The sequence below is a fragment of the Lactuca sativa genome, chromosome 5, assembly GCF_002870075.4.
Source record: "Lactuca sativa cultivar Salinas chromosome 5, Lsat_Salinas_v11, whole genome shotgun sequence".
Lineage (NCBI taxonomy): Eukaryota > Viridiplantae > Streptophyta > Magnoliopsida > Asterales > Asteraceae > Lactuca > Lactuca sativa.
Genome location: NC_056627.2, coordinates 355,305,200 through 355,325,254, shown reverse-complemented (window position 1 = coordinate 355,325,254; position 20,055 = coordinate 355,305,200).

The window sequence follows — 20,055 nt, the reverse complement described above, 5'->3', positions numbered from 1 at the left end:
CTCGTGTGGAGAAGATCAACCAGAAAAACTACTCAGTGTTCTCGTGAGGAGAACATGTGCAGGAAGACGACCCAACGACTGCAAGTAATTGCTCCTATGCAATCTAAGAATCAATCTTGCTACCTATTCGAATTCTCGTGTGGAGAACTTGTACATCAAGCTAAATCACGACAATAAGTGAAGAAATTGTGCAGAGTTTTTTCTGTTTTTTAGATTGTGATAGATTGCATTGAAATAGCAGTCCTCGAACACATTTCCAATTCAGAAAAGGGTTTCAGACTTGGATCAATCGACAACCTACAATCAGCAAAGCAAAGGATTAAAAATCGTTTTTCAAAGCTAAGAAGAAAAGCTTTGAATTGTGTAGCCGTGACCAATTGTGAGATCGTGTTTTGCCATACAGAAAAAAAAAAAAAAACGTGTTTTTCTTCTTTTTGGGCGCTTGCTCAAATCAGAATCCCTTTTATTTACTAATTGGCCAAAATATTATTAAATCAGTTTTCTATTTGTGTGCAGAAAAAAAAACGTGTTTTCTTGATTTATCAATTGTTTGAAAAAAAAATTATTAAATCAGTTTTTTGATTTGTGTGGAGAGTTACGATATTTTTTTATAAATCAACACCTAAGGAGGAATCAGAAATCGAACCGCGATGTCGGGAGGAGAATCGTCCCAACCACCAGCTAAGGAACACACGTCGTTTATGTTCCAATGTCCGACTTTGACATCGACGAACTACACAATTTGGAGGATGTGAATGGAGGTGCTACTCGGCATTCATGGCGTTTGGGATGTGATTGATCCCGGACTAGATGACGTGAAGAAAAACAACATCGTGAAAGGATTATTGTTTCAATCGATTCTAGAGGATTTAATCCTTCAAATCGGTAATTTGAAATCGGAAGAGAGATATGGGAAGTGGTTAAAACTCGTAACCTAGGAGTTGATCGTGTAAAGGAAGCCCGACTCCAAACTCTAATCACGGAATTTGAAAATCTAAAGATGAGTAATACTAGTACAATAGACGAGTTCGCTGCAAAATTATCCATAATTGCCTCAAAATCCGCTTCACTAGGAGCGGTCATGACCGAACAGAAGCTTGCAAGAAGTTTCTTACGAGCCTCCCTAGGCGATTTGTCCACATAGTTGCAACCCTTGAACAAGTTTTGGACTTTAAAACGATAGGCTTTGAACACGTGGTTGGTCACTTAAAAGCTTATGAAGAAATAATCAAGGGTGAAGACAAAGTAATCGAGACTCAAAATAAATTACTTTATTCCAAAACTAAATCGCCCAACAGAAACACCGATTCATAAAGAGGTAGAGGTTGAGGTTCAAATAACCGAGGAAGAGGATGTGGTGGTGGATGTGTCGGAGGACGTGGTCGGGGTAACACCCAAAATCACAGTCACTCAAAATCCTCTAAAACCGTGAAGATCAAAATCAAAAAGGAAAACAATGCGAACAAAGAGATCTCTCAAATATTCAATGTTACTGTTGTAACAAGTATGGCCACTTTGCTTCAAGATGTCCAGACCGAATAAAAAATCATGAGGCTAACCTTAATCAGACACACGAAGGAGATACAAATCATGAAGAAGGGACGTTCTTTATGATGAACACAATTCAAGAAACGGTGTTCTTGAATGAAGACAAATATATTCCTCCAAAAGTTGAAGCAAATGATAAAGAAGACGGAATTTGATACTTAGATAATGGTGCGAGCAACCACATGACCGACAACTACTCTTATTTTTCTGAATTAAATAAAAACATAACATGTAGAGTGGGATTTGGAGATTGATCATATGTTAGCATTAAAGGAAAAGGGTCAAATTTGTTCGAAGGGAAAAGCGGTGATGAGCAAAAATTAATGAAGGATATTTATTATATCCCATCACTTCGTAGCAATGTTATTAGCCTCGGACAATCTACTATAGCAGGTTGTGATATTCAAATGCGAGGTGATTTTCTAACCATGCGTGATGGAGATGGAAGATTACTTATGATAGTCCCGAGAAGTGAAAATCGTCTCTACAAAATAAAGTTAAAAGTTGGAAAAACCACACTACTTACAAGCCAAGTTTAATGAGGAAGCTTGGTTATGGCACACGCGACTTGGCCGCATTAATTTTGGCACGATAAACTTGATGCACAAGCTAGCTAAAGGGGTACCGACAATCCAACATCAAGACCAACTGTGTGAATCTTGCATGGTTGGAAAACAAACAAAGCATTCGTTTGCAAAGAAAGCTAATTATAGAGCTAGAAATATTCTTGAGATGGTGCATGGAGATATTTGTGGACGGGTTGATCCCCCCACCCAAGTGGGTAATATTTATAGTTTAGTTCTTATTGATGATTATTCTAGATATATGTGGTCTTTTCTTTTGAAGCACAAAAGTGATGCATCCGGAATTATTAAAAGATTCAAGATATTAATTGAAAAATGAACCAGTAAAGAGATCAAGACTTTCCATACGGATAGAGGTGGAGAATTCACATCGACAGAGTTGAACCGTTTTTGTGACAAAGAAGGGATTTCACGTATGTTGACGACCCCTTCTGCACCTTAACAAAACGGTATAGTCGAACGGAGAAATCAGACTCTACTTGAGATGACACGGTGCCTAATGAAAGAAAAAACTATTCCAAACCACTTTTGGGGCGAAGCGGTACGACATGCAACGTTCATTATAAATCGTACACCTACTCGAGCAATGATAGGTGCTACACCATTCGAGAAGTTTTATGTGAAAAAACAAACCTTAAAGACTTGAAAGTATTTGGTTGTATTGCATATGAAAGAGTAGTCTCAAAACATTTGAAGAAGTTTGATGATAGGTCACGACCGTTGGTATATTTTGGAAAGGAACCCAATTCGGGAGGGTTTCAGTTATATAATCCGTAGGAAAATAAAATTATTATTAGTGACCATGTAGTTTGTGATGAAAATAATACATGGCAATGGAATAATGAACCCAAAAATCAAGATGGAAATGGACTGGGTACATTTACGGTCTTGTGGAGTAATGGTCAAGAAACCCAAGATAATGGTGATTCGATCACAACTGCAACAGAAACTGAACAATTCACTGATCTGGCCCAAACCGACTAAACCAATGACACTTATAACGATGATGGCAGCCCATCGCATCTTGTTGATGATCAAAATAACGATGCAAGTTTTGTCCCACTTCGGCGGTCCACTCGAACTTCAGTGTTGCCAAGAAGATTAAATGACTACGAGTTAGATCTGGATCATTTAATGTTGTCATTCGATGAAGAACCAAAGAATTTCAAGGAAGCCAAAGTGAACAAAAATTGGCTTGATGCAATGAAGGCCGAAATTGACTCCATCGAGAAGAATAATACTTAGAAATTAGTTCCTCCACCTAAAAATGCTAAACCTATTGGGTTAAGATGGTTGTATAAAATTAAAAGAAATACAAATGGATCAATTACAAGGTATAAAGCACGTCTAGTAGCTAAAGGCTATGTACAAGAGCAAGGCATTGATTTTGATGAAGTATTTGCGCCAGTAGCTCGACTCGAGACAATAAGATTATTGATTGCTCTCGCGGCCAGGAATGGATGGAAGATTCATCACTTAGATGTAAAAACGACATTTTTATATGGAGATTTAAATGAAGAAGTTTATGTGTGCCAACCGGAAGGTTTCGTGAAGCAAGGTGAAGAAACAAAAATCTACAAATTAGCAAAAGCTTTATACGGTCTTCAACAATCTCCGAGAGCATGGAATTTGAAGCTTAATAACATGTTGAAAATATGGGTTTTCAAAGATACATGCAAGAAAATGTGGTTTATAGAAAGGTTGCAAATGGAGAATTCATCATCGTTGCGGTCTATGTAGATGATTTTTTCATGACTGGAACAAGTTTAGAGTTCATAAACCAATTCAAGAAACTAATGGCATTACAGTTTGAAATGTAGGACCTTTGTGAACTAACTTGCTACTTGGGTATTGAAGTATTGCAAGAAAATGGTTGTGTAAAGGTGATGCAGGAGAGTTATGCTATGAAGATTCTAAAAGAGGCAAGCATGTAAGAGTGTAATGCAACTCAATGTCCGATGGAGCCAGGACTAAAGTTGTCAAAAGCTGAAGATGAACCAGAAGTTGAAGCTACCCATTATTGAAAATTAGTGGGTTGATTACGATATCTCTTACACACTCGTCCAGATTTAGCATATTCGGTTGGAGTAGTTAGTCGTTGTATGCAAAGTCCAAGAGAATCTCACGCACGCACTATTAAGCAAATTCTTCGTTACTTGCACGGTACTCCATCTCTTGGGATAGTATATAAACGAAGTAAAAATATGAGCTTGATAGGTTAAAGTGATAACAATCATAATGTTGATGTTGATGATGGTATAAGTACAACAGGGCATGTTTTCTACCTTGGTGACTCTCCTATCACTTGGTGCTCTCAGAAGCAAGATACAATATTGTTGTCCTCGTATGAAGTTGAGTTCATGGTAGCTACTGCAGCTGCGTGTCAGGCAGTTTGGTTAAGGGAGTTGTTGGTTGAGCTGACAGGAATGAAGAAAAAGAAGTTGTTGATTCGCATAGACAAAAAATCAACAATTACACTATCAAAGAATCTTGTCTTTCATGGAAGAAGCAAACACATTCACAATCAATTCCATTTCATTCGAGCGTGTGTGTAAAACGAGCAAGTGATTGTTGAACATGTTTCGGGAGATAAGCAACGAGCAGATCTACTTAAGAAGGCCTTAGCTCGAATAAGGTTCGCAGAGATGAGAGTGTTGCTTGGCGTGCAAGATTTACCCTCGACTCAGAAATTCAGGGGGTGATTGTTGGGAACTTCTGAGAACCGGTTATGGCTTTAGGCGTGTACTAGGTTCCATACCTTGGAATGGTGTCCAAGTAACTTGGAGTGGTGTCCAAGACTTCCTATGTTTCCTTGTGTTATGAGGAGACAGTGATTAGGAAAGTTTTTGTGTTTTTCTATTAAAATCCTAGTCTTATACTAATGTCACATGTTTAGTATAAATATAGATAGGATCCTGTAAACATATTATCAGGAATTGGAGTTTTGAGATAATTTCCTCAATAATAAAGTTTGCAAGTTTATGCAATTCACTTTTGTGTTTTCTCGCCTCTTGGACTGATCAGATGTGATATTCATACTATCCTAGTTAGTTAGTGTCCATATATATAAAACATCATATTATATATAATGATATATATGGTTGATATTTTAGTGATATTTTGCAACGCTACCTTTAAATGTTTCTTTTTCACGTATGATGTTTATCTATTGTTTTATGATGATTTAAAATTTTTTGGGGATTTAAATTGTTCAACGAATGTGAAAATTTCGTGGACTTAACCAATATTGAACCTTGGTGATACTCATTAAGCTTTCGAAGTCTAACCTATGCATTTTAACATGTATTCAGATTGGGAGACTTAATAAAGACAACAAATATTTAGCTTTTGGATAGTTAGAACATATTGTTTTTTAGAATTAAATTTATGTAAGTTGTTACTTTATTTTTTTTTCTATGATTAATATGTTACACTTAAATATGACTTGCCATTCAAATATTTTCATATAATTATTCGCAAAAGATTTCTTAACTAATGTTATTTTTATAAAAATATTTATTAAGTGATGCCCTTTTATCCACAAAAGATTTCTTAAATTTATGTAGTTTGTTTATTTTACCTTTTTCTATGATGAATGTAAAATCCCAACTAAAAGCCCAAAAATTTCATTTTAAAACTTATTGTAAAACCATAAATCATCCATCATCATAAAGAAAATCAAAGCCATGTATCTCAAAACATCATTGCAAATACTGTATCGAAATCATATGTGGTAATATCAGAGTCTAAAACAATCCTAGGCTGAAATTGTGGTGTGTGTCATGCGATCATCCTGAGCCCTTCCCTTTGCTAGTGAAAGTACCTAAAACCAAAACTGAAAACTGTAAACACAAAGCTTAATGAGTCTCCCCGAAATACCTCATACCATACACATATAACATGCAACTAAGAGACGGGCCCCGCCCATATTCCGCTAACTGGGAGATACGGGCCCTGTCCACACTCCTCTGACTCTAAGATACGGGCCCCGCCCACACTCAGCTACTTCGAGTTATAGGCCCCACCCACACTTGACTACTATGAGATACAGGCCCCACCCACACTCAACTGTTATGAGGTACGGGCCCCGCCCACACTCAGCTTCTAAACAAGCATACAAGTATTATACAGACAACAAGTATAACTAAATCTATCAATCAGAAATATACCCATAATCAAACTAAGTTATGAGATATAGGCCTTGCCTACACTCGGCTACTACGAGATACGGGCCTCACCCACACTTAGCTACTAACATATCATGCTGAGGGCGGCCTTGGTGCCTTGGACCCGTTCCTACTGAAGGAAACTCACCTCGCAAGACTGACTGTTGATAACTCGAGCGAGGAATCCCTGTTTGCTGCTCCGGTGACTCTCCGGCTATCAATTCCATAATAATACTTAATCAAAATATGATAATCCTTCTTACGATAAAATGACCATTTTACCCCTGGTCAAAGTCAACGTCAAGGTCAAAGTCAAAGTCAAGGCCAACTCCAAATCAACCTAAATCGTCGATTTATCTCCCAACTCGGCGAGTCCCTGTAATGCTCAAACTTGTAGTCAACTGAGTCAATTCGTCGACTTCTTCCTGTCATAATAATCGGGACAGCCCGCTTCAACTCGTCGAGTCCTTCCATGGACTCACCGAGTTCCCCTGTCCGGTTGAGTTATCCCAATTGATTAAGCTCCAACCTTTCAGATCTATGCTCCAAACCTCATCTACATACTGGGAATACACTCTTAAGGGTAAAGTTTCCAACTTTACCCGTCCATAGTCCTTCTTAATGGGTTTAACCCAAACCCTAACATCTCTAAGACATAAATCTTGGTCCACAAGCCATAACGAACTAAACCAAGGCACAATGTACTATATCTAGGCTTTTAACACTTGTTGGACACATAAAGTCCCAAGCTTTCCTTCCTTGCATGGTCTTTTAGGGCTAAAAAGGCCATATACTTGCTTACAAGCTTGCATGGGGCTTCCATGGTCATAAAGTTTGCACCTTTATGCCATGGAACCCTTCCTAGACCCCATATCTGAGATATAAGTCACTTGGGACGTCCCAATCCCAAGGACTAAGGTTCTTGAACCAAAACCTTCATAAAATGGAAGAAAATAGATCTAAGAGAAGAATGATCAAGTTAGAGACTTGATTACCAAAAAATGTAGCAAATGGAGTGTAGTTCCTGGATCTACTTCTTCCCTCTTGAGCCTTCCATCTTCTTCTTCTTCTTCCGCAAGCTTCAAAAGGCAAAAAAACACTCAAAATGGCAATAAATAGCTCAAGATCACTCAAGGTGGATTAGGGTTTCGAGATTAGGGTTTGGAGGTGATAGAGGATGGGGTGGAGGCCAGATGTGATGCTTAAATAGGGTGTAAGCCCTAAAGATTAGGATTTCATCCATCCTGTACTACTCGCCGAGTCAAGACCCCAACTCATCGAGTAGCTCACTTAAAACTCGCGCATATACTGCCTTCTACTCGATAAGTTAGGGCCACCAACTCGTCGAGTAGCCCTTCTAAGATGCATAAATAATTAAATTAAATACCTACCAGGAAATCGGGCGTTACAATTCTCCCCCACTTGTCTGAGACTTCGTCCTCGAAGTCTGTTGTGTCTGAAAACAACTGTGGGTAGTGCTCACTCATCTCCTCCTCGGGCTCCCATGTCCACTCTGAACCATTACGGTGCTGCCACTGCACCTTCACTAACTCAACACTCTTGTTCCTCAATTCCTTCATCTTGCGATCTAGAATTGCCACTGGTCTCTCAATGTAGTGCAGGCTGTCATCAACTTGAATATCCTCAAGGAGTACCACTGCTAAATCATCCACTAAGCACTTCCGCAATTAAGAAACATGGAAAGTGTTGTGAATCTGGCTGAGCTCAGCGAGAAGATCCAATCGATACGCTACCTTGCCCACCCGGGTAATGAATCTGAAAGGACCAATAAACCTGGGGCCCAACTTGCCCCGCTTTCGGAACCTGATAACACCCTTCCAGGGTGGCACCTTCAGGAGAACCATATCGCCCACCTGAAATTCTAAGTTTGAACGCCGCTTGTCGGCATAACTCTTCTGCCAACTCTAAGCAGTTCGAAGCCTGCTCCGGACCTGCTGGATCCACTCTGTGGTCTTGAGTACTACCTCCGTACTCCCCATGACCCTCTGACAGACCTCAACCCAATAGATTGGGGTCCTACACTTCCTCCCATAGAGCATCTCTAAGGGAGACCGGTCTACACTGGCATGGTAGCTGTTGTTATACAAAAATTCCGCTAACGGAAGATATGTATCCCAACTGCCACCGAAATCCAAAACACATGCACGAAGCATGTCCTCGAGAGTCTGAATCGTCCTCTCGCTCTGTCCGTACGTCTGGGGGTGGAAAGCGGTGCTAAAATGGAGACGAGTACCCATCGTGAAACCGCTTCCAAAATCTAGAAGTAAAACGAAAAATCTCGGTCTGACACCACCGAGACAGGCACTCCATGACGTGCTACCACCTCTCGCATATAAATCTCGGCCAGCTTCTCGGTCGACATGCTCTACTGAATCGGGATAAACTGAGCGCTCTTGGTCAACCGATCCACGATGACTGACCCATATCGAATCAAACCCATGTCCAGTCTTGGGAAGCTTAGTGATGAAATCCATAGTAATGTCCTCCCACTTCCACACAGGGATGTCTAACAGTTGCATCTTGTCGTGAGGCCTTTGGTGCTCTGCCTTGACCTTCCTGCAGTTCAGGCATCTCTCTACGTACCAAGCTACATCCCACTTTATACATGGTCACCAATAGTCGGGTCGAAGATCTCTATACATCTCCGTCGCCACGGGATGGATGGAGAACCTCGACTTATGGGCCTCATCCATCAGAACCTACCGTACTCCGCCCCAGTATGGAACCCAGACTCTCCCATACAGGGTCAACAACCCGTGGCTATCATAATCAAACAAGGACACTCGGCCCACAATCCTCTCGCACTTCTGGTGCTCTTCCTTCAGGCCCTCTACATGCGGCTCTCTAATCTGCACCAATAACAGAGTAATCACAGTCATCCTCAGACAAATATCTCGAATCGGGGTTGCTACCGCCTTACGGATCAAGGCATTGACCACCACATTGGCCTTTTCTGGGTGGTAAAGGATCTCACAATCATAATCCTTTACCACATCTAACCATTGACGCCGCCTCATGTTCAGATTCGGCTGATCCATGAGGTACCTCAAACTCTTGTGGTCCGTGTAAATGGTACAACGGACCCCATAGAGGTAATGTCGCCAAATCTTGAGGGCGAAACCACATCCCCCAGCTCGAAATCGTGTGTCAGATAGTTAGCCTCGTGAGGCTTCAGCTGTCTCGAAGCAAATGGAGTGTAGTTCTTGGATCTATTTCTTCCCTCTTGAGCCTTCTATCTTCTTCTTCTTCCACAAGCTTCAAAAGGCACAAATAACACTCAAAATGGCAAGAAATAGCTCAAGATCACTCAAGGTGGATTAGGGTTTTGAGATTAGGGTTTGGAGGTGATAGAGGCTAGGGTGGAGGCCAGGTATGATGCTTAAATAGGCTACAAGCCCTAAATATTAGGGTTTCATCCATCCTTTCCTACTCGCCGAGTCAAGACCCCGACTCATCGAGTAGCTCACTTAAAACCTGCGCATATACTGCCTTCTACTCGACGAGTTAGGGTCATCAACTTGTCGAGTAGCCCTCCTAAGATGCATAAATAATTAAGTTAAATTTGTACCAGAAAATCGGGCATTACAATGAATTTGTTTGACATTTACATATTTTTTATATTTTACCGTTCAAGTCTTTATCCGTAAAAGATTTCTTAATTAATGCTTTTCTTATAAAAATATTTTGTAATTTAAATTTTGAAGGATTAATTCACATAGTCTATATGAGGTTGCATCGTCATAGACTTCCCAATGAACCCTACTTCTACCTTCTTCCTCCCATGAGCCTATCACACTTGTTTTGATTGCACTTCAACCTCCTATTCTACAACTTCGTTTTGTTTTCTAAATATCCATTTTAATTACTTAACAAACGTATCTGGAACGACATCCAATAAGTCATTTCTAATTCTATCATTATTATTTTTGCTACCATCTTTGAAATGTACCAAAAGTAAGATCCAAAAATTTCATTTTTAATTTGATAAAACCAGTATTTCAAAAACAACAACCATACAATCCAAATAAAACAAGTGTATCAATCATCATATGAAATCAGACTAAATCACAAAACACGGAATGAGATGGTGTGTGCCCTGCAATCATCCCGAGCACTTTTCTTTGGTACCGAAGTACTTGAAACATAAATTGAAAATGATACGCACAAAGCTTGGTGATTTCCCCAAACTACCTCATACCATCCATAATAAATCACATATTCCCCGCCCTCAATCGGGTCCCGCCCGGTATCGAGTCCCACTCGACTTCGGGCCCGGCCCGGCATCGAGCCCCGCTCGGTATACATATCTGTTATTCTCAGTCCCCGCCCACTATACACATAGACATATATCAAATAATCATACTACCACATACAATGATCATAAAACAATAGCATACGATACAGTCATCGGGCCTCGCCCGACATCGAGCCTCGCCCGCTATATATAGCAACGCATATCACATGCAAGGATCACGCAACCTCCTAGAATCCTAACATAAATAATAAGGGTCGGCATTGGTGCCTTAGACCTGCTAAACCCGGTGAGGAAACTCACCTCAACTGTTGAATCACACGACTAAGTCTCTGGCTGATATCCGACGAATCCCCGAGCTATCAATACCAAATAACATCCAATTAATAATTAGATTCCAATCCATGAACATCAGTCCATATTTAGGGTAAAAAGACCATTTTACCCCGTACCTAGTTTTGACCAAGACTTAGGCCCAAACCTATAATACAAAAGGCCCAAAAACCAAGTAATCATTCAAAGCCCATACTTGGCCCAATTTTCCAAATTAGGCCCAAACCCTTACATGGGCCTTACCCCAAGGCCCATCAATAATCCTATTCCAAAACACTTGCACTCAGATGGCCCAGCAAGGCCCTAAGCATCCAAGCCCAAAAGAATGTCCCAAACTCGAAGCCCAAAATGTGAAGCCCATCAGACTAACTACGCATGGCGTACTCAACACGTATGTGCAGCGTACTCGCTTGAGGGCTTGTATGCTAAGTGTACCTGCTTGTACACCCAACGTACTCATCCATTCAGCCGAAACTCGATTTTAACTCTAATCCATTAAGACGTTGCTCCAAAACGTCGATCTGGCTTCCATGAGCTGGGTTATAACGTAAAATTGCTAACTTTACGTTCATACATGGCTAAATGAAGCTCTTAATCTTAAAAAGGACTTAATATGTGACTTAATGCATGCATGAGACTCAATACTTCATAAAGTTGGCACCTTTATGCTTAAGTAACTCCTAATAAGCTCATATTTAGAAGAATAATCCCTTTAAACGTCTTAAACATAAATCAACCCAAAAAAGGACCAAAAGCATAACAAATAACTCCATAAATAGATCTATACATTTAAAAGCCAAGGTGTAGCACTTGTACCTTGGTATGTACCTTAAGGCCCTTGTATTTTTGGAGTTGTGCATTCTTAGTCCCTGAAGTAGTACGTGGGGTGTACCACTTGGTACACTTAGTGTACTAGTTGTAAAGCCAGTACGCGTGGTGTACCACTTGGTACGCTTAACATATTGAGTTGATGATGAGCCGGGACCCAGGTCACGTACGCTGCGCGTACGTATTAGTATGTTGGGCGTACGTGGACTTTAATGAAACCCTAGTTAGGGGGTTTTGCACCCTATATAAACAACCTTATTCATTAGAGTTGGCCTCTTTACTAGCCTCTAAAGCCCTAAAACCCTATAAACGAGTCTTAGCCTCCATTGTTGAGTATTTGAGCCCTTGGAGATATTTTGGTGTTCATTTTGTGCATTTTGAAGGAGTTGGAGAAACTTGAAATTGCTTAGCTTGGAGAGAAGGCCTTGGATCTAGAATCACCACCCTTTTTGCAAAGCGTTTAAGGTATCAAGTTGTCATCTTGACTTCTAGTTGTTTAGATCCCTTGTGGGGATGATTTGTTATGTTTTTGGCCATTCTTGGGTGGATTGTTGAGTTAAGACGTCCTAAGGACTTATCCTTTTAGATCTAGGTCTATCTTGGGCTCCTTTATCATAAAGGTGCCAACTTTATGGAGTAAAGGGCCTCATGCATGCATTAAGTCACTCATTAAGACCTTGTTGAGCTTAAGAGCTTCATATAGCCATGTTTAGACGTAAAGTTAGCAACTTTACGTGGTAATCAAGCTCAAGGATGTCAGATCTACATTCTAGAGTGAATTCTTAGTGGGTTAAGAGCTTAAATGAGATGGTGGCTAGGCTAGAGGAGTACGTTGTTCGTACAAGCCCATACGCGCAACGTACAAGCCCTTGAGCCAGTATGCTTAGCATACAAGCTGAGTACGCCTCGTCTACTCAGTCAGGTGGTTTTCTAGTTTGGGCTTTGAGTGTGGGCCATGTTTTGGGCTTAGAAGATTAAGGTTTAGTTGGGCCATCTGAATTCGGGAGTTCTGAGCTAGGATCATTATTGGGCCTTGGGTTAAGGCCCATGAAAAGGGATTGGGACCAATTGGAAATTGGGTCATGATTGGGCCTTGGTGGATTATTTGACTTTTGGGCTTTTTAGATTGTGAGATTGGGCCTTAGTCTTGGACCAATTTAGGTTATGGTTAAAATAGTCTTTTACCCCAAGTATGGATTTATCGATTATGGATTAAAGCCCCAAATGTTAATTGGATTTTATTTGATATTGATAGCTCGAGGACTTGTCGGATCAGTAGCCAGGGATTATCCGTTTGATTTAGCATTTTAAGGTGAGTTTCCTCACTGGGTTTAGCGGGTCGAAGGCACTAATGTCGGCCCACGGTTATACTATATTAGTATACTAGCTGTCTACGTGACTCTTGCATGTATTATGTGCTTATATGCCTACCGGGCGGGGCCCCATGACCATTTTTGTATGTTATGTATCTTTGTGATTATTGCATGTATATGTGTTTACTTGATATGTGTTATATGTATCTTGGGTAGAGCTTGATTTGTTACCGAGCGAGGCTCGATGTCGGGTGGGGACAGATGTCGTATGGGATCCGATGTCGGGTGGGGCCCATTATGTGTTATTCTGTATGGTATGTGGTATTTTGGGGAACTCGCTAAACTTTGTACTTACGGTTTTCAGTTTTTGTTTCAGGTACTTCCAATTCCAATGGGAAGAGCTCGGGTTGACATGCCCCTCAGCGCGGGCTAAGGATAAAGGTACTCTCCATTCAGGGATCTCCAGCAAAGGCCCGTCCAGGCCCAACACAACTGCCCCAGTAGATCCTCATCTACCGGGCGCCTCCCCCCCCCCCCAGCGGGGCGACCGCATAGAAGGCTCGGCGTCGCCAAAGGGTACCTTCCACTATAGGACAAGGATAATGGCTCCAGGCGAAAAGGAGCACATCCAAAGCATTATCACCTGTACCAATCGTTGAACCTGACTCAACGAGGAACACGACTCACTAATAAGGACGGCGGATCATGTCGGAACTACAGTCCTTGTTCCCTATACGGACCGAGGACGATCCTTAGTATAAAAGGATCACCACTCTGCCTTGAAGGGTAAGCTATATCTCCCGATTCTCAGCCCTCACTCTCCAATACACTACTAACTTGACCGTCAGAGCGTTTTTCTGAGACCTCCTCCTGGAGAACGGCTGACGGCTTTCTCTCTATGTGACCTTTCAGGTTCCTCTCCGAGGAACCCAACCTTCACCATCCAGGCGGTCGGAGGCAAGGTTGCATCATATGGTATGTGGTATTTTGGGAAAGTCACTAAGCTTTGTGCTTACGGATTTCGGTTTATGTTTCAGATACTTCCGATTCTAAGGGGAAGAGCTCGGGTTGACTGCATCGCTCACACCACATGAATTCCGCTTTTGAGATATCACTCTGATTGTTATGATATTGAGATACTTATTTTCATTTGGGTTGTATGGATAATGTTTTTGGAATACTGTTTTATTTAAAATAAAAATGAAATTTTTGATCATATTTTTGGGACATTACACAAGGTATGAACTGGATACCTCCAAAGTCTTGCAAAAAGGGTGATGATTCTGGATCTATGAACTCCTCACCAAGCAAAGCACCCTCAATATTCTTTACTTCCTTCATAAAGAGCAAAATAACCACCAAATTCTTCTCAAAAGCTCAAGAACAATACAATGAAGGCTTAAGGGTCGATTTAGGGTTTTAGGAGGTTTGGGGGCTGGTAAAGAGGCCAGTCCTGGGGACTTAAGGTCCTTAAATAGGGTACAACACCCTAAAATTAGGGTTTCATAAACATCGAGTACGCTAAGCGTAACCCTCGTACGCCCAACGTACGAAAAGTTTAAATATTTTCATGGCATTTTAAATTAAAAGTCATCAATTAGCTATTCGGGAGGTTCTTTTTAATGGGGTATGGATTGATTCTTTTGTTCATCATTTTCTAAATCAAGTCGCTTCTCAGTTTTCTCCACTTGGAGCTTCTCGGATTCTATTTGAGGTGGAGTTTCCTTCTCAGTTGAATGGAGACCATGTCTCCATCTTGGAATAGGAGGTTACCCCTGATGAAATTAAAAGGGTATTGTGGGAGTGTGGTACAGATAAATCTCTGGGCCCTGATGGCTTTACTTTTGATTTTATTCGCAAGTTCTGGTATTTAATCGGGAATGATTTTGTAGAGGACGTGTTGGAATTCTTTTTTCCGGTCATTTTTCCTAAAGGATGTAACTCGTCTTTTATAGCCCTTATTCCCAAGGTAGATATGCCAAATTTGTTAAAGATTTTTGTCCCATTAGTCTTATTGGTTGTCGGTATAAGATAGTTGGGCATATTCTTGCAAATAGATTGAGCTTAGTGGTTGGTGATCTTGTCTTTGTCGAACAGCCTGCTTTTGTTAAAGACAATTTTTGGATGGTCCGTTTATTCTTAGTGAGCTTTTTTTGTGGTGTAAGGCCAATAAGAAGAAAGTGATGATCTTTAAAGTTGATTTTTAAAAAGCGTATAAATCAGTGCGTTGGGATTTTTTGGATGACATTTTGGATCGATTTGGTTTCGAGGTGTGATGGTGTTAGTGGATTCAAGGTTGTTTGTCTTCTTCTACGGGTTCTGTGTTGGTGAATGGCAGTCCCACTGATGAATTTCATTTCTTTAGAGGTATTTGCCAAGGTGATCCCTTATGTCCTTTTCTTTTCATCCTGGTTATGGAGGCTTTTAATGTTTCTTTTAAGAGAGCAGTGGGGGCAGGTTTTTTTGACGACATTATTATTGGCGATACTCAGCCAGTTTATCTGTCACACCTCTTCTATGTAGATGATGCGGTCTTTATTGGATATTGGAAGCTTTTGAATTTTAAGAACAATGTTCATGTTCTTAAATGTTTTCATTTGGCTTCTGGTCTTAAAATCAACATTCAAAAGAGCAAATTGTTGGGTACTAGTTCTGTGGGTTGTTTGTCTTCAGAAGAGCAAATTGTTTCGAGGTGCGATGGTGTAGGTGGATTCAAGGTTGTTTGTCTTCTTCTACGGGTTCTGTGTTGGTGAATGGCAATCCCACTGATGAATTTCGTTTCTTTAGAGGTCCTTGCCAAGGTGATCCCTTATGTCCTTTTCTTTTCATCCTGGTTATGGAGGCTTTTAATGTTTCTTTTAAGAGAGCAGTTAGGGCAGGGTTTTTTTACGACATTATTCTTGGCGATACCCAGCCAGTTTATCTGTCACACATGTTCTATGTAGATGATGCGGTCTTTATTGGATATTGGAAGCTTTTGAATTTTAAGAACAATGTTCATGTTCTTAAATGTTTTCATTTGGCTTCTGGTCTTAAAATCAACATTCAGAAGAGCAAATTGTTGGGTACTGGTGTGCAACAGTCAGAGGTGGAGGAGATTGCTTCGTCTATTGGGTGTGCTTCTTTGAAAGCTTCCTTTGTATTTGGGAGTTATGGTTGGTGCTAATATGGCAAAAATTAATTCTTGGAGAGACATTACTCAGAAGATAGTAGATAGATTGTCTCGTTGAAAAGTTAAGACTCTCTCAGTTGGTGGGCATTTGACTCTTTTAAAATCAGTTTTGGGTTCTATTCCAACCTTTTTTATGTTGATTTATAAAGTGTTGGTAGGTGTTCTTAAACACTTGGAGTCATTGAGAAGTAACTTCTTCCTAAGGGCCAATATGGATGAGAAAAAGATGTCGTGGGTGAGTTGGAATAAGGTGTGTTCTCAGAAGAAGCATGGTGGTTTGGGGGTAAGTAGTTTCTTTTAGCTTAATATGGCTCTATTGTTTAAGTGGATTTGGAGATTTCTTCAGATGCATTATGATTTATGGTCTCGGGTTCTTAGAGCTATCTACGGAGATCATGGGTTTCTGAATAGAAAACTTCCTAGTAGGAGGTCGACTTGGATTGATATTATCAAAAGTATCACTTATCTTCAAAGCAAAGGGGTGGGTTTGCTTAATTGTTTTCTTAGAAAAGTGGGGGATGGAGCTCATACACTTTTTTGGAAAGACTTGTGGATTGGAGATAGGCCTTTAAAGTTTATTTTCCCTAGGTTGTACGCCTTAGAAAATGAGCCTAGTGTGTCTATTGATTCGAAGTAGCAATCATGGTCATTTTTTTCACTCATTTCGTAGAAGGCCAAGACGGGGTATAGAGGAGGAGCAGTGGGATAGGTATAGACAATTGATGGCTTCGATTTCTCTTTTTCCAATTCTTGATCGTTGGATTTGGACGCTAGACTCAGGTGGTTTCTCTGTTGCTTTGGCTCGTCTTTTTATTAAAGAAGAGATGTTGGTTTCGACTAAATAGATTACTAGATAGGTGAGATTGGTGCCAATAAAGATTAACATCTTTGGTTGGAGATTAGCCCTTGATTGTCTTCCGATTCGATCTAATTTATCTATGAAGGGTATTGATGCTCCTAATATTATGCATTCCCTTTGCGACAATGGTATGGAATTGGCTTCACATATTTTTTTTTCTCTTGTCACATAGCCTCAAATCTGATCTCTCGGTGTTCAGGTGGTGGGATATCCCGATCCCGATTCTTATGTCCTATGCAGAATGGTTGTCCTGGTTTGATGCTTTACAGATATGGAAGGAGGCTAAGGAGATCCTAAAAGGTGTTTTTTTGGTGACTTGGTGGTATATTTGGCGTTTTTGGAATGATTTGTTGTTTGGCAAACATAGTCAAAAGAAATCTACTTTGTTTGATTTCATTGTTTTTGAGTCGTTTTTTTGGTGTAGTAATAGACATAGGACCTTGATTAATTGGGTCAGATGGTTGCAAAACCCTATGGTCGCTATTTTATTATTGTTCTCTTTTTCTAGCTTTTTGCTAGTTTTATCGAAGCTTTTGCCGTTCAAAAAACACACACACACAATCATTACACTTCAACCATATATCATTCCCATGCACCTTGGAATTAGTATACATTGCCTCATCACACTTTCATGAATCTACTTTGGCGTAAGTTTTTTTAGATACAATTGTTATCTTGGTATCCAACATAATTATCTTTTCTATCTTCAAACTTGGCACCATTAACATGCCGTGATTAAAGTTTCTGGCCATGATCATACCTAGACAAAGACGCAAAAACCTTGTAGTTTCCTAACCATATGGAACAACGATTCCGAGTAAGAGTAATGATTATGTCCGTTTTCAAAAACCTACAGACGTAATTGGAATATATATTATTTATTCAAATTCAAATGTTGCCTTAATTCTTAGTAACTGAGCCTTAATTCTTGCTAAAAATTTGCGAAATGGTGTCTTGCTAATTGTTTGTAGTTATAAGAGTAAATTAAAAATCTGATCCCTACGATTATTGTAAATTGCAAATAGTTTACAAAGTTAGATCCAAATTTTTTTTATAACTTTGTTTTAGATGTTTTTCTAATAAACATAGTTGCTTTAATATATTTACTTTTATTCTATAATGAAAACACTTTTCCCAAAAGAAATTTATGATGTTGCCAAAACTTTTTACGAATTTTTTGTAGCTTTGTTTATTAATGTTTTTATATAATTCGTTCTTTTGACATACTCCTTTACACGTAACAAATTTTAAAAAACGCTTTTACATTTCTGTTAACAAACCACAGGTACACCCTTTTATGTAATTAAACTTAGGGATAATGACTTGAAAAGGTAACGAACTTTTGACTTTTGTCACATTTAGTCACTAAACTTTTTTTCGTTATCTATTTGCCATTGAACTATTGAAACTGTTCACATTTTACCCTTATGACCGGCTGTTGCCGGTCATAAGGGTAAAATGTGAACAGTTTCAATAGTTCAATGGCAAATAGATAACGAAAAAAAGTTTAGTGACTAAATATGAACAAAATCGAAAGTTCTTTTCCCTCTAAAAAGTTCAATGACTAAATGTGAACAAACCTCCTCTTGTATTATGTTTTAGCAAATTATTTATTTTTGTTAAATTTTAACAACATTTGTTGATGAAGAAATCTATGAAATAAAAAAAAACAAAACAAAACCCTGAAAATATATTTAAAAAAAACAAAAAACCAAAAACAAAATAAAAAACCAATGATTTGACATTTTCCAAAATAAAAAATCAAAATTTCCAATCTGGTTTTAGTTTTACAAAAAAATAAACCATTCTCACTGATGTGAATTATGACCATTGGTTTGGCATGCGAAATTTGTGACATCCCATGAATATGTAGTTACAACATCGTTTGAACTCGTAATTCATAGTAAGGGGTTAGAGTATCATCGCATGAATAAGTAGTTACAACATCGTCTGAACTCGTAATTCATCACCTACAGGTTATGGGCCTGCTGGTGTTTCCACTGGGTTGTCTAGAATAGTCCGTGGTCGCCATCTATACTCTGGTAGATGACTACATCGCCACATTGCTGGTTAAGGTTATGGTATCTCCTTTCATCCAACATCACATATTCATCGTCATCTATTTACCTAATTATCACCACCTTTCTATCATCACCTATCTCTTATCATTTTATTTCATCACACACCAACTATTTCATCTATCCATGTTTCATCCGCAATATATTTGTAGATATAAAATAAATATACCGTTTAAATCTTTTAAAACATGTATAAAATCGTTCATCCAACATAGACAGCAAGTATTCAAATAATATGCACACATAGCACGTAATTTATATAAAATACTTCATATCTATGTGTAAGATTAAAGTAACTATATATACCATAAAAATCCCATAAATGCTTCCTAACTTCGAACCCCAAGGTTTACTCTACTAAAGCTTCATATTCTCGGCTCTCTGAACCTAGAAGGGTCCAGATCTATCACACCAAAAAGCTCAAGATTGCTCTTCCTCTCACTTTACACACTCAAGCTCGCTAGGGTTCTCACTTATGGGAATGGTAGTCGCAATTGAAGGCCATAAGTGCCTTTAAATATGGCTCAGGCACAAAGATTTAGGGTTTCTGCCAACAGCGCGGACTCGTCGAGTCGCCTCACCGACTCGTCGAGTCCATTCATTAATCTGAGTCATCAGTCGCGACCTTACTCGACGAGTTGAGGCGTCAACTTGTCGAGTCTCTCTTCTTAACTCAAAAGAAAAATACTTAAATGATGATACCTGGAAATCCGGATGTTACATTTTGTTTTTTTATTTCATAGATTTCTTCATCAACAAATAATGTTGCTACAATTAAACAAAAATAAATAAGTTTGCTAAAACATAATACAATAGGAAGTTTGTTCACATTTAGTCATTGAACTTTGTAGAGGGAAATGAACTTTCGATTTTGTTCACATTTAGTCATTAAACTTTTTTT